Source organism: Phascolarctos cinereus, unplaced genomic scaffold (assembly GCF_003287225.1).
Source record: "Phascolarctos cinereus isolate Bilbo 61053 unplaced genomic scaffold, phaCin_HiC Scaffold_1;HRSCAF=81, whole genome shotgun sequence".
Lineage (NCBI taxonomy): Eukaryota > Metazoa > Chordata > Mammalia > Diprotodontia > Phascolarctidae > Phascolarctos > Phascolarctos cinereus.
The window spans coordinates 67,702,631-67,717,196 of NW_027555514.1; the positions used below are offsets into that span (position 1 = coordinate 67,702,631).

Genomic DNA, 14,566 nt, shown 5'->3' on the forward strand with positions numbered 1-14,566 from the left:
CAGACTCACGTAAGACTCCAGGACTCAGGAAAGGTACAGTTCCATTCTTTGGGTCTCCCAGGGAATTTCCTTTCTGTGGGTTATTCTTCCCTGTGCCCTTCTCAATGGGGTGATTAATGGGATCACAGTCAATGAGTCCATGTTTCCCTGGTGTTTGATACCTCTTGGAACAAAGAGCTAATTTACTGTGAGGGCAATTCTGAAATAATAAGGCAATTGAGGCATAGTCCAGGTTATACATCCGATGGTGTGATTATCTGAGACATCATTTCCATCATCTGGGGGGCATATTTGAGAGCTTCAGTTGTAACAATTTGTCTTAAAGAATCTCTGAAGACATCCTGGGTCCCTGTACAATTGTGTACAAACCAACCCTTTAGTAACGCCTTTATGAATTTTATAAGGAATCTAAAGCAAGCTCACTAGCTTATAGTCGCAAGTATCTACCTTCTTTCCCCTTTTGGAAAAAGCATGTCAGTTGCCTTTTCCTCTTTTGTGGCACTTTTTCATTTTCTAAAATCTTTTAAAGATCATCAATAATAACTCAATGATTACATCTCCAAGTTCTTTCAAGATTCAGAAAGGGAGTTTTCTGGGGACCTGCTGACTTGATCTAATTGAGGGCAGCCATATCCTGTCTTACCATCTCCCCCTTTATCAAGGTATAAGCAGATTTGGTGTCACATGAGGCAGCATCTGTCAAATGAAATGGAAAATCAAGATCCTTCAGACAAACAAATTCCCAAATGATGTGGTACGTGGGCTCTCTACTGCCTTGTCAAATGCCAGGTGCCATAACCTCTGCTCTTCTTATTCTAATACAGAAATCCTCTTTTAAATTTTCACAGACTTACCATTCTCCTCCTTTGCTTCTTATCTTATGCACTTTCAGCAGCTGTTGCACATCTGTAAAGCAATGCATACATCCTGGACCACATGGCCTGCCTCTTTATGATAGATGAAGCAGCCTCCAGAGAAGAGTTTTGTTCAGCCCTCTGAACTCCCCTGGAACAGGAGGGGGCAACGGATATACACTATGTTATTGTCACTGATTCAGCATCTCTCTTTTCCTTTTTGTGGCAGATCTAGGCTGAACATCAGGTTGCTTTCATTGTATTCCCTTGTGTACCTCAGAGAAAAAAAAAGATACTGTGTTTATGAGAAGGATTCAGATTGGAAAATAAATATTTGTGAATTTTTTTTCTTAAGATGCCACTGTGACATAGAGCAGCATACTTTGCTCTGACATTAGCAATTATTTCATTGGAACTTGAAACTCTATCTGTGCAATGTCATTGACCGGCTCTCTTACCAAAGCACTGTGCTTCCTTCTCACTTTCTCTGTTTACCACTTACAGTGTTCTAATTCTTAAAGGAACAGTTCACCTAATATGCTGGAGCTTTTTTTTCCCCTTTGAGCCCTTTCAAGGATAGTCTTCTGTGTCTTTTTCCTACTAGAGTACCAAGAACTAGTTCTCTTCCCTTATGAGGACTGTCAAATAGATAATATGCCAAAATGCTTCTGAACCCTCCAAAGCCACATGTTATTGACACTACTGGCTCAGGTCAAAGGGGATGTGGATAATCGAAAAGCCAATTCAAGCATGTCTTAACCCTCTATGGAGGAAACTGGACGTTTGCTCTAACATATAGTGGATCTGTTTGCAGCCATAAGCACCTGAGCTCTAGAAAACACAGAACCATTTCAAATTGCATTTGAGATTCCTTACCCACAGACTGCAATGGCAGGTTTCAGGATTTGTGGTCACATGGGCACACAGCTAAGAGACCTGTCATGTTTTTAAAATGTTGGGCTCCACCTCTAAGAAGGGCAATACTAAACTGTAAAATGGAAATTGATGATTAAATTGCAGCAGGAAGTGTATAGAGGGGAAGGCCTGGCACAGGATTCAAATCCTGGCTCTCATGCTGACTACTTATATGACTTTGGGCTCCAATTACACCTAACCATAAAATGTGATGTATGTGCAATTGGTATGCTCTGGGCTCACTATCACAGAGCCAGGCAGGCTGAGTCTCCCCCTCAGGGTCTTGGGAGTACCCTAAGGGGTTTGGGTAAAGTCTTCTCTCCTGCTATCAGCTTAAGCCCGACTGGATGCATTCCCCTCACTTTTAGATGCCAGTGACTAGAGCCCCAGTTCCACTTAACAACTTAGTATCAGTTAGCTTTTAGAAAGGAAAGATAAAGCATCAAAGTAGAAACATTTTCACCAGGACCTTGGGGCACACTCTTCCCCTAGCAAACCTTAGATTCTAGAGAGAGTAAGGTCATTCTTCTCTCAATCCCTACCTAGCATTTGTCCTCCCAATTTCATGTTCAAATTTGGCATCAATGCAGGATGAGTCCTTCTCTCCGGTATTTCTGGGCTGGATCCCAAAGGTCATTCCTGAAGATCACTTCCTGTTTATCGTGGTATCGATGCTTGTCTGACTATCATGACAGTCATGAACAAAGTCTCCTAGAATCAAAGACTCCTGAATTCAAATGGCTCCCTCTTCCAGTCTTTCAAACCTCACAAAGTTACAATTGCCAATCCTTTCACCTAAAATAAAAGAATACACAAGCAGGCTAGCAAAGAACCCAGGCCTGTTTTCTCAGGCTCTGTGTCAGCCTCAGTGAGAAAAAAAAAACCCAAGGTCTCTCCTCTTTCAGCATTGTCTCTCATCAGACAACAGTCAACAAATGAGTCAAAAAGCTTGACCAAGAATGAGGAGCACAAGAGAAAAATGTCTAAGGCTGGAGTTAGTGGTGCTTTCTGAAAGTCCCCCACCTTCTTGCTACCCAGCCAATAAAGAGCCTTTCCAGTTTTTGTCAAGGCTCTCCAAGGCATTTCCATAATATATCACTGCAACTCTCCCGAAAGCAAGGTCCCTAGGTTCTTCCTTGTATTGAATAGTATCAGAGGTATTGTGAACATGTGCCAAACCCCTATTATATGTAGAAGTTAGTGTTAGACATTGAAAAGGTTTCTGATAGAGAACAGCTAAGCTTAACTTCCAGTGGCTTGTTACTTATAAATCTGGGACAGTGGATGACCGAGGTATGATTAAGGAAGAATCTCTGGGGGCATGAGCTCAAGTGGCCCCCAAGTTCTATGATTTTACGGAAATAGCTTCTATCACAACTGTGTTCTAACGAATAGAAAATCATCCATCTATTCATTCTTTCAAAAAGAGAGTCATGTACAGTCTAGAAGGAAAAACTACATTACTGGGGAAGGGCAAATAGCTCAGTTTTTTCCTCAAAAGGGAAAATGTTGGAATATGTGAATGATAGGCCAATGAACTTGACTTCAATTCCTGGCAAAGATTCTAGTACATATTATTTTTAAAGTGTTTGGAAAGGGAAAAGAGTGGCTACTCAGAGCAAATGTGGCTTTATCAAAAGTAGTTCATGCCAGATAAATCTCATTTCCTTTTTTGACAGTAACCAGATTAGTTGATCATGGAGATTCTGCAGACACACAACAACTGGGTTTCAAAAAATATTTGATAAAATCTTTCATATCACTCTTATGGGCAAGAGGGGGATATATGAGCAAGATAAACATTCAGTTAGATGGATTCAGAACTAGGTATATTGACCAAAGCCAAGAGTAGTCACCAATGCCTTGAACTCAACTTAGAAGGAAGTTTCCAGGGAAGAAATTCAGGTCTCTGTACTTGGATCTGTATTGTTTGCCATTTGTATCAATGACTTAGAAGAAGTTGTGAAAGGCATGCTTACCAAATTTGAAGATGACCCCAAAGTGAGAGGAAACCATTGCAGGGTCAGGATCCAAAATTATTTTGGTGGGCTAGAACAGTGGACTTAATTTTTCTAAGAAAAAATTTAATAGGGTAAGTCTTATTCTTAGGTTGAAAAAATCTCCTTTGCAAATGCAAGATGAGGAAGTCAGGGCTATGCAATAGTTCCTATGTAAAAGATCTGGGAGCTTTAATGAACTACAAGCTAATATGGCTTCCAAAAAAGGTTTAGAGCTATCCTGAGCTTTTTTAAGAGAGGCATCATGTGCAGAACAAGCAAAGTAATAGTACTGTTGTGTTCTATCCTAATCAGAACACATCTGAATCACTGGGCTCATTTCTGGGCACCACATTTATGAGATTATATGAAACAGAATGGTGAAAGAACTATTGACTATGCATAGGAGGAAGGGTAGAATGAAATGAAGATATTTAGCCTAGAGAAAACAAGATTCAGGGAGGGCATCATTGCAGTCTTCATGACCCTGAAGGACCTTCATGTGGAAGAAAGTTTTGATCTACTCTGCTTTGTCCCAGAGGGAAAGGCTAGGAAAAATAGAGGAACTTGCCAAGAAATAGATTAAAATCAGTTTCCTCATCCATAAATGAAGATATTGAGATTACGATTATTTCTGAGGTGACTTCTGGCACTAAAACCCTAGGAAGGAATTATTTAAGTGTGGAAACTATTGATATAAAAACTAAATATGTCTCAAAACAGGAATCTCATATAAAATCTTAAAAGGTTCCGTTAGTTGTTTTGACACCACTGGATTATCCAAGGGTGAATTGTTTATTCCATGGATTACCAGGACTCTTTTATTGCACATTTCCCTTTCTTCTTCATTAGCCATTGTACCTAAAGACAAGCAAAAAGAGAAAAAAAAAAATACTAAACAATCTAAATGCTTGTCTGCAACACTTGGGAGAACCAGAGTTCCCCTTTCAGTCACTTAAACTAGTGTGTTCACATTCCTACTCTGATATCTCATATTTAAAAGTAGGAGTTGAACTAGGTTTCAGGTTCTGCCACCAACTACCTGTATGACCTTTGGTAATCTACTCACTCTCTCTGAGTCTCCCTCAGTTTCCTCATCTATCAGATAAACAAGTTGGATATAGTCTTATTCACCATGGGAGCGAAAGGCATATAATAAGGATCAGGGTAGGAACTTTATATGGTCCCCCAATATACTTTATTTAAGTGCGGAGATAAGAAAATAGTTACAAATACAAGGCAGGACAGGGCAAGTGCCCAATGAATGGGACAGAAAGTCAATCTCATAGGTCCCATACAACATTTGGAAAACTCACTGCATGCAGCTAAACCACATCATATGTCAGCCTTACTGTTCCCATCATCTACACAATCAGCCACTCCAACAACTGGACAGTCAATTCTTTTAATGGGCTCTCTGGGGGTATGGAGTCATAGAGTTGGAAGGAGCTGCCCAGAGCCCTCTACGTTAGAATTCTATTGTTTTTGGCTGTAGGCCCTCACAAAGTTTCTGGAGCAAAGGACAGGTACAGCGTGGTCTTTGAGAAAGGCTGTGTGACTTCAGAAAGAAAAGAAATAAAGTAAGTTTCTAAGCATACAAAGAAATAACATTTAGCCTTGCTTTGAGGACACCATGAGACCAACATTAGATCATTGTGTCAAATTCTGTAGCGTCAACATTTCTAGCTCTGATTTATTGAGGCACCCAATGAAGAAAGACTCAAAGTATCAAAACATCAATGTCAATATAATAACATGAAATTGTTCTTGACTAAATACTAGGCAAGATGCCCCCCAAAAAACTTTTAAAGTGATTCTGAATATGCGGGACAAAAGAAGATGCATTGTAGAACAATGCTCACTATTCAGGGAACGTAGAAAAACAGATTTGTGGACTGTATATCTGTCATTTGTGTATCTTTTTAGGTCAAAAGTCTCTACTTACTTCAATCATGGCCCTAAGGATGCTCTGAGAAAAGATTGCAGTGAAGCGTCAAGCTTAGGAAAGCGCAAAGGCCTTCTGCAGGTGGCTGGTGCAGTAGGTAAGAACACCGGCGTTGGAGTCAGGAAGATCTGAGTTCCTTGGACACTTACTGTCCAAGTGACCTTTGGCAAGTTACTTAGCCCCTGTCAGCCTCAGTTTCCTAACCTGCAAAATGAGGATAAGGCCTGCACCTTCCCCATAAGGTTGTCAGGCTCCAATGAGATCACTTATGTACAGTGCTTTACAAACCTTAAAAAGTGTTTTTATAAATGCTAGATATTATTATTATCTCTTATTTCTATGATATTAGAGTATTAGACAGTACTGGCATCGTGCTGTCCCAAACAAGATAGCTGCCTCCCCTCTGGGAGGAAATATCTATCACTATCCTCCGCACAGGGAAGTCTGTTTCATGGGACAGCTGACCTTGGTATGGCTGTTGTTGGAGTCAGGGGACCTGGTCCCCATGCTCATTCTGAGACTTATGGAGTCACCCACCTTGGGCAAATAGCTTAACCTCTCCAGGTCTCAGTTTCCTTGTCTACCAAATGATGGCGTTGGACTAGTTTACCTCCACAGTCCTGTCTAACTCTGGATCCTGACTTTATCCTGTTACATCATAGAAAGAGGCCCCTGAGGACATTTTTTTCATAGACACACTTAAATTGAGGTCAATACCTTTTTTATTTATTTACTTTTTTAAAAAAAGACAGCCATTAAAACCCAGCTGATAGACTGCAATGACAGCCCGCAAGGCTTCCAGTTGGCTAAACAGAGATGGGCTACGCTTGTCTCCACTGACCTATGAGAGCACCTAAGACATGGATGATTCTGACTGCAAGGACTAGCCTGGGCCTGGGTCCAGAGGATGCTCAACTTTCACATGGCTTTTACATACTGCATATTAATTGCTTCTTCTCTGCAAACATATTCAGTTACCACCAGTTGTCCTCTTTTGGAGAAATGTTTTTACTGGAAAGAATAACAACAATATGTCAGTTGAGAGCTGGCGTCCAGAATCACATTCCCTTCTGCTTTAGAAGAAAGCCCCTGCACATGCAGGAAGATGTAGGCAGGTTTAGCAGTGATGAAAAATAATTAGTGCTCGCTCTCTCTCTCTCTCTCTCTCTCTCTCTCTCTCTCTGTCACCTTCTTCCTCTCTCTTCTCTCTCTCTCTTTCTCTCTTCTTTCTCTTCTCTCTTTCTCTCTCCCTTCTCTCTTCTATCTCTCTTTCTCTCTCTCTTCTATCTCTTCCTCTCTCCTTACTCTCTTGCTCTCTATTCTATCTCTCTTTCTCTCTCCTTTCTCTCCTTTCTTTCTCTGTCTTTCACAGCCTCACTCTTGTTCTTATCTCATCTCTCACTGTCTCTGTCTCTCTCATTGTCTCTATCTCTGCCTCTATCTCTCTGTCTCTCTCTGTTTCTATGCCTCTCTGTCTCCCTGTTCCTCTGTGTCTTTGTCTCTGTCTTTTTCTCTCTCTGAAAGTGACCAAGATGAAAAAAAAAAAGAAAAGAAAAGAAAACAGAGCCATCAACGAGGGGGGAAGGGGTGGGAAATAGACCATTAGAAGCCAAGACATCATGGAGGTGTCCAACAGCTAAATAAATGGGGAATTGAATCTTCCCTCATTGTGTCAAAGAGGCCAAGTCCTACACCAGCTGTAAAGGAAACAGGGAATTTACATTATCTGGGATGTCAGTAAAAGCCTAATGGCCACGTTTCCTGTCTGGTTCTCCCTGAAGATCAGCAAACTCTTCAGCAAGACTGATTTTCTAGGACTTTTATTTTTGTTTACTTTTCCAATTGGCTGCTGTGGCCCTGGAAAGGAAACCCAATCCCACAGAGAAGGGAAAGGAAATAAATGGGAGTGAGAATAGAATGGCCCAGAAAAAGTGGGTGGGGGAGGGGAGCAAAAGGGAGAGGATACAGATAGGGATGGACTCCATTCTGGGGTAGTTCAGATAGGGTACTTCCAGTCCGAACAACATCAAGAAAAGCCTATTTTGCAGGATCATGTCCCAACCTTTCAGATGAGCAAGCACTTTGGCTCTGCCTCAATGTCCATGGTTCCCCTGTATCCATTCCCATTTCACGTCAGGAAGCATTGCTCCTAAAATACTACATTGTAGCAACTGGTCTAATTTTCAGAAAAGCAAAGAGACCCTGCAGAGGTGGCCTAGTCCTTCCCCTTGCCTTCAAGTAATATAATTAATGCTCCTGGATCAAGATTAAGGGATGTAGGACCTGTAGCCTCATTGCCAAGTTGTCTCCTATATAGCAGCAACTCTCTATCCCCTAGTTAAGAGTCAGAGGCATGTGGCTCTTCCTAATTGGATTCTTCTCTTTGAGGTTCAGGGGACTAAGGAGGCTTCTGGTATTATTTTACCAAGAGCAGCCAGGGCAACAAATCTCAGTTCCTGGGAGGGAAATCCATGGAAGGAGTGTACATGTGAATCAACTTGAATTAGAAGGACAGTGTGGTGCTATGGAAAAGGTGCTAGGTTTGGAGTGAGAAAGATTTGGATTCAAATCCCACTTTATACTGGCCATGTGGCCGTGGACAAATCACTTCATCTCTCTATGCCTCAGTTTCCTCATATGAAAATGAAATGGGCATACTCAATAGTCTCTAATGTCTCTTCCAGCTCTAAATCTATGATTCCATAATTCCTGACTCAAAGAGGATGAATCAGACAAAGGAGCTATCCCAGGCTCGGGCAGGGTTGACCTTGTGCAGGATTGGATTTTCCCAAATAGAATTGGAGGAGTACCAAGAAGGGTCCCTTTCCTCTAACATATCCCCCCAACCAATCCATTGATGCTTGAAAATCCCTAAACAAGGAAGAAATCTTTCATTCCACAATTAGACATTTGGTTTAAAAGACAATGGGAGAAATATCTTGAATTCTAAAGTTCTCCCGTTCCTTGTCATGCTGTGGTGAGCCTCAGTCCTCAAAATTTATGCCAGTGGAGGTCAAGTTCAGTGGGTTCTAACGAACTGGAGCATAGGCTGGGTGATACATTGTGTGTCTGTCATCTAAGGACCAGTCCCTAGGAGGTCTTGGCTTCTAATCCCATATCTCCCACACCCTCTCCACTTGTCAATAGTTCTGTTTTCCTCTTGGTCACTTCCAGAGAGAAAGAGACAGAGAGGGACAGAGATGAATGGATTGTGTATCTGTCATCCAAGGACCAGTCCCACCCAAGGGGGTCTTGGCTTCCACTGCTATATTTGCTGTACTTTTGTCAATAGTTCTGTTTTTATCTTGGTCACTTCCAGAGAGAGACAGACAGAAAAACAGATAGACAGATGAATTATGTATTTGTTATGCAAAAAACAGACTAGCTAGGTTCAGAGGAGCAGAGAATCCTATGACCATAGATTTGGAACTAAAAGGGACCTTAGAGGTCATTTAGCCCAAATTCCTCATTTTACAGATGAGAAAAATGAAGCCTAGTAAGGTGACATGATTTGTCTTGGGCCACATAGCTGTTTGAGGAAGTTCAGAGAGCTCAGTGGGTAGATTCCTCAGACCACCAGTCTTACTTTCATCCCAGCCCTCTCAGTCATCATTCAGGGAAGTAACTTCTAGAGAAAGGGCCAGTCATCCCCACCAACTGCCACCCACAAGGCAGGCAAGCCAGGTGAGCAAATAGGAGAGATGGGAGGCAGAATGTGCCAGGCAAGTCAAACCATCGCCACCAACTTGACCACTATCTCTTCTCAGACCCCAGTGGAGATAGCCCAGAACCCTGAATCCAAGAGCCTTGGGAATAATAATGTTTCCAACCCAGTGCCCTTAGCTGTCATCTTGGAAAACAACCCAGGATCGTGGAGATGTAACTTGGCAACTTCTCCCACAGGTACCACAGCCACAGCAACTGAAAGCCTAGAAAAGAATGTTCTGGTCGCCAAAGTCTTTGACCCTATCAAAAGGTTCAACATCAAAAACTGATATGATTTTATCAGTAGAAATGACATCAGAAAAAAGGCAGTAACATCTGCTTCGCCAATGCACCCTCTGGACCCTGGAACTTTCCCATCTGACCTGCAGCTGAAATCTTCCATATGTATTATCTCCCCCTTTAGAATGTAAGCTCCTTGAGAATGGAACGTCTTTCCTTTCTATTTGTATTATCCTATTTGTATTCCCAGCACTTATGATTTATAATGCCTATAGTAAACACTTAATTTTTTTTCATTCATTTATTCATTCATAAAGCTTGACAGAAAGTTGATTCCAGCAATCGTAAAGATCACTTGATATGCTGTTGTTCAGTCTTTTTCTGTTGTGACCCACTCCTTGTGATCCTATTTGAGGTTTTCTTGGCAAAAACACTGGAAAGGTTTGTCATTTCCTTCTCCAGCTCATTTTACAGATGAGGAAACTGAGGCAAATAGGGTGAAGTGACTTGGCCAGGGTCACAAAGGAAATAAGTGTCTGATGCTAGATTTGAACTCAGGAAAATGAGTCTTTCTGACTCCAGGCACAATACTCTATCCACTGCACCAACTAATTGCCCACTGAGGTGTTGAGGTATCGAAAGATTATTGTAGTCTGAGTTGGTAGAAGTATATCTAACCCAATGAAATCATGCAATTCACTTTAAATGAAAGATATCAATGACACATTAAAATTTTTTTTCTATAGCAGACTTTTTGATCAAATAAGGAAACTGGGCTGCTGAAGGGTCAGAGAGAGGAGGGTACTAGGGAAGGGAAACCCATAAAAATGGGGAAAGGAGTAAAGGGATTCAAAATTAGGTGCTCCAAAGCCAAGCTGATCTCCCTATCTTGCCTCTCCCCTCATCTAATCTACCCACCATATAGCTGCCAAAATCATATTCCTAAACCGCAGCTCTGACCAGGTCACTCCTCTAGTGACCCACTATTACCTATAGGGTCAAATACAAACTGCTCTTTGACTTAACAGCCTTTCAAAATAGAGCACCAACCTACCTTTCTCCAGTCTTATCATGAGTGACTTTCCTTCCTGTACTTTGTGTTCCAGCCAAACTATTCCTCACATGCAACAGTCTTTCATATCTCATCTCAATGCTTTTGCCTAAGCTCCTTGCCATGCCCGGCATGTACTTCCCCCTCATCTTGGTATCTTAAAATTCCTAGCTTTCTTCAAAGCTCAGTTCAGTGATCACTTTCTATATGAGGTTTTTCCTGATTTCTCCAAGTTGCTAGTACCTTCCCACCCAATATCATCTTGTCTTTTTATATTTATCTTATAAGTATTTTATATGTACATATATATGTATATGTCGTCTCTCTAGATAGAACATAAGCTTGTTGATTTCCAGAATTGTTTCTTGCCTTCTCTAAAAGCAAAAATAGTTCCTGCCCTCACAGATTTCACCATGTAAGGAGGCAGGGGTTTCTAAACAATACTTAAATATCTGAATATTTGTAGTAGCACAGGATGGCTACACTGAGATTTTTGGAATCCCTTATATAGAGATGGCTTAAGACTTTCTAGGAACTTTGTGCCCTCAGATCACTGAGAAGGAGGAAGGGCAGATTAAAATAAAATGTTTTCCTATGTGTCAGGAAGTATAAGGAACTACAATAGTATTTTGGGTTCCAGAAACCTTCTTGCCCTGCTCTGCTCTTCTTGAGAGCCGTCAAAAGGCTGTTTTCCCAGAAGGGAACTGGAATTTCTCCAAAAGGGGCAGCACCAGCACAGCAGGTACAGTCAGAGAACCATGAAAGGAAGGTCATCCTTGTTGACCCTTACACCTGGAAGGGTCTCTAAAGATCATCCAGTTCAACCCTCTCCTTTTACAAAACAGAAAACCAAAGCTTAGAAAAGTGAAATGTGTTTCCTGAGTTCACACAGCCAGTTAGCTACAGAATCAGGATTCCAGCTCAGGTCTTCTGCCTCCCAGAAGCATTCCAGTGGGAAGATGAGACCATCTCTTTCTCCCTTCTGAGCCGAGGAGGGCCAGCCACAGGCCTCTTCTTTGTAAGGATTTTCAATTCTACACGTTCACAACAATATACACTATAATTGCATTTCTACTCAATTTTTATTTGCCTGATCTTAGCACTGGATAATTCCATGTGCATTAGCCAAGAACACTGTAATACACTACTCCTGAGATTAAAAGTTTCCTAGTTAAGTCCTGAGACTTCTCTAGAGGTAGCTGGATTTGCCACGGCTAAGGCCCATCCCTTAAGATGTTAAAGGATCTGCCAATTTGGCGGCCATGGATTAGGCATAGTGATTATGCACCAATAGTTAGCTCTAACTTTGAGGTAATACTAAGAATGAATCAACACTGAATCATTTTTTTTAAAAAAGGCTTTAAAATGTGCTAGAAATTGCCTTGGAGGAGAACTGTAACTGATCATAAATTCTGGTCCACAGCTTTTTGATAAAAACCTAATAAAACTGCAAGTTTTTGATAAGGCTGTTCCACTGAGCAGAAACATCCCAAGAACATGTGCAGGGAAGATAAGTGTGTATGTGGCCAGCAAAGGAATTAAAACGAGTGTGGAAGAACAGGAGGATAACGGATAGATGCCGTTTTCATATGCATGATGTTAGTAGACCTTCACAACACTGATGGGAGGCAAGGAAAGCAGGCATTATTGTCCTCTTTTGACAGCTAGGAAAACTGAGAGGTGGAGAAGTTAACTCAGCTCATTAGTGGTAGAACCTGTGTCTCCTAATTCTCCATTCTATTTCCTTTCTATTAGTTTCAACTGATGACAGTGGGTGATCACACATAACTTGACTTCAAAAGAGTATGATTACTTTATTGTCTCATTTAGAAATGTTTTATTCCTTCATCACCACAAAACATCCTCCTGGCATGGTGTGATTTCATTACCTAATTTTTATGAGTCAGATTAATCTGACGATTATTGTTATTGTTACGTAGAGTTATTGAAGCAGTCTCACCTAATGGATCAAGTGCTGAACTTGGCCTTAAGAACACCCTGGTTCAAATCTTGCCTCTGACATTTATTAACTCTGTGACCCCTGGCCAAGTCATTTAACCTTCTGAGCCTCAGTAAAACTGCTTAGAACTCACCAATGAAATAATGGAGTCAAGAAGACCTGGGTTCAAATACAGCCTCAGACACTTACTAGTTGTGAGACCATGGGCAAGTTATGTACCCTCGGTCTGCCTCAGTTTTCTCAACTATAGAACAGGGATAATAACTGCACCAGTTCAAATCTGGCCTCAGACACTTACTAGCTGTGTGACCCTGGGCAAGTCATTTCACCATTTGTTTCAGTTTCCTCATCTGTAAAATGAGCTGGAGAAGGAAATGGCCAACCACTCCAGTATCTCTGCCAAGAAAACCCCAAGTGGGGTCACAGGACAGGGACACAACTGAAATGACTGAATAACAACAATAAAATACCCCAGGGTCATTGTGATGATCGAACAAGACAATATGTATGAAGTACTTGGCAAACCTTGAAGCACTATACAAACTGTAGCTGCTACTGCTACTACTACCACTACTACTACTACTACTACTACTACTACTACTACTACTACCACTACTACTACTACTACTACCACTACTACTACTACTACTACTGCTACTACTACCACTACTACTACTACTACTACTACTACTACTACTACTACCACTACTACTACTACTACTACTACTACCATTACTACTGCTGCTGCTGCTGCTGCTGTTACTGCTACTTCTACAGCTACTTTTGCTACTGTTACTGCTACTTCTACTACTACTGTTACTATTACTGCTACTACTACTATTGCTGCTACTACTGCTACCTTCACTGTCAACTGCTGCTATTGCTGCTGCTTCTACAACTATTACTGGTACTACTGCTACTGTTACTCCTACTGCTGCTACTGCTGCTGTGGCTATACTACACTAGTAATACTATTAGCATACTGCTATTGCTGTTGCTGCTACTATTACTATTACTGCTACTGTTACTACTACTACTATTAGTATTGCTGTCACTGCTACTGCTACTACTATTACTGCTATTACCACTGCTGCTGCTACTACTAAGTTCATGAAGCTATATATGGGGAGATGCTTCAGAGAGATGAGGTGGGGAAAGGCCAAGTTTCTCCACTGAGATCTGTTTTGTGCAATCCTACTCCCACCTTAAGCAGCCAAACAAAAGACTCTTCTTCACTCAGAAGTGCCCCAAGCAGATATGCATGAGGCAGGATTTGAACTCAGGTCCTCTAGCTCCAGAATGCCAACTGCCTTAGTTTATCAAGAGGTAACTATAGATAGTAATTTGGGAATGAGACATAACATTGTCAGACATGACCAATGGGCCAACGTGTTTGATTTATTTTATTATTTATTTCTTTGTTACTAGGTAGGGTTGGAGGGTGGGGATAGAGGGAATCATTGGAAAATTACAGCAGTGCTTTTAAAAAGGCGTCAATAAAGCATTCCAAGAAGTAAAATTAAATAAAACAAAAAGTGCCCATGACCAGATCTTCATTAACAAACCAAAACTGCAAAGTGGAAATAGAAATCAGTTTTTTAAATAATTCACAATACTCTTATATTAACTGCTGCTGCTACTATTGCATACATGCATGCATGGATATGTACGTATATAAATAGATACATACTTACTGAGAGAAATGGTTATTAATAATTGATGATTTGGGGAGATCTAGAGTTTCCCCTTTTTCTATAGTCCCCGTTTCAAAGTTCAGTCTCTCAAAGGATGTTGAATTAACTCTCCTCAATCTTGGTCGGACCCCACTCAGCCTTACAAGGAATTTAATCTCATTGTGTTCTACTTAGTCTTGAGTTGAAATAAATTCTTTGCTTGTCC

General features: G+C 41.1%; 1 long non-coding RNA gene across 1 annotated transcript in view; it reads left to right on the top strand.

The window, feature by feature from the left end:
- The window catches only part of LOC110211161 (uncharacterized), an 84,294-nt gene extending 73,331 nt beyond the window's left edge, over window positions 1–10,963 (top strand). The window contains exons 2-3 of the long non-coding RNA XR_002325289.2: window positions 5,693–5,808; window positions 9,615–10,963. This is a non-coding gene — a long non-coding RNA (uncharacterized LOC110211161). The remainder of the gene's footprint in view (window positions 1–5,692; window positions 5,809–9,614) is intronic.
- The last annotated feature ends 3,603 nt before the right edge of the window (window positions 10,964–14,566 follow it).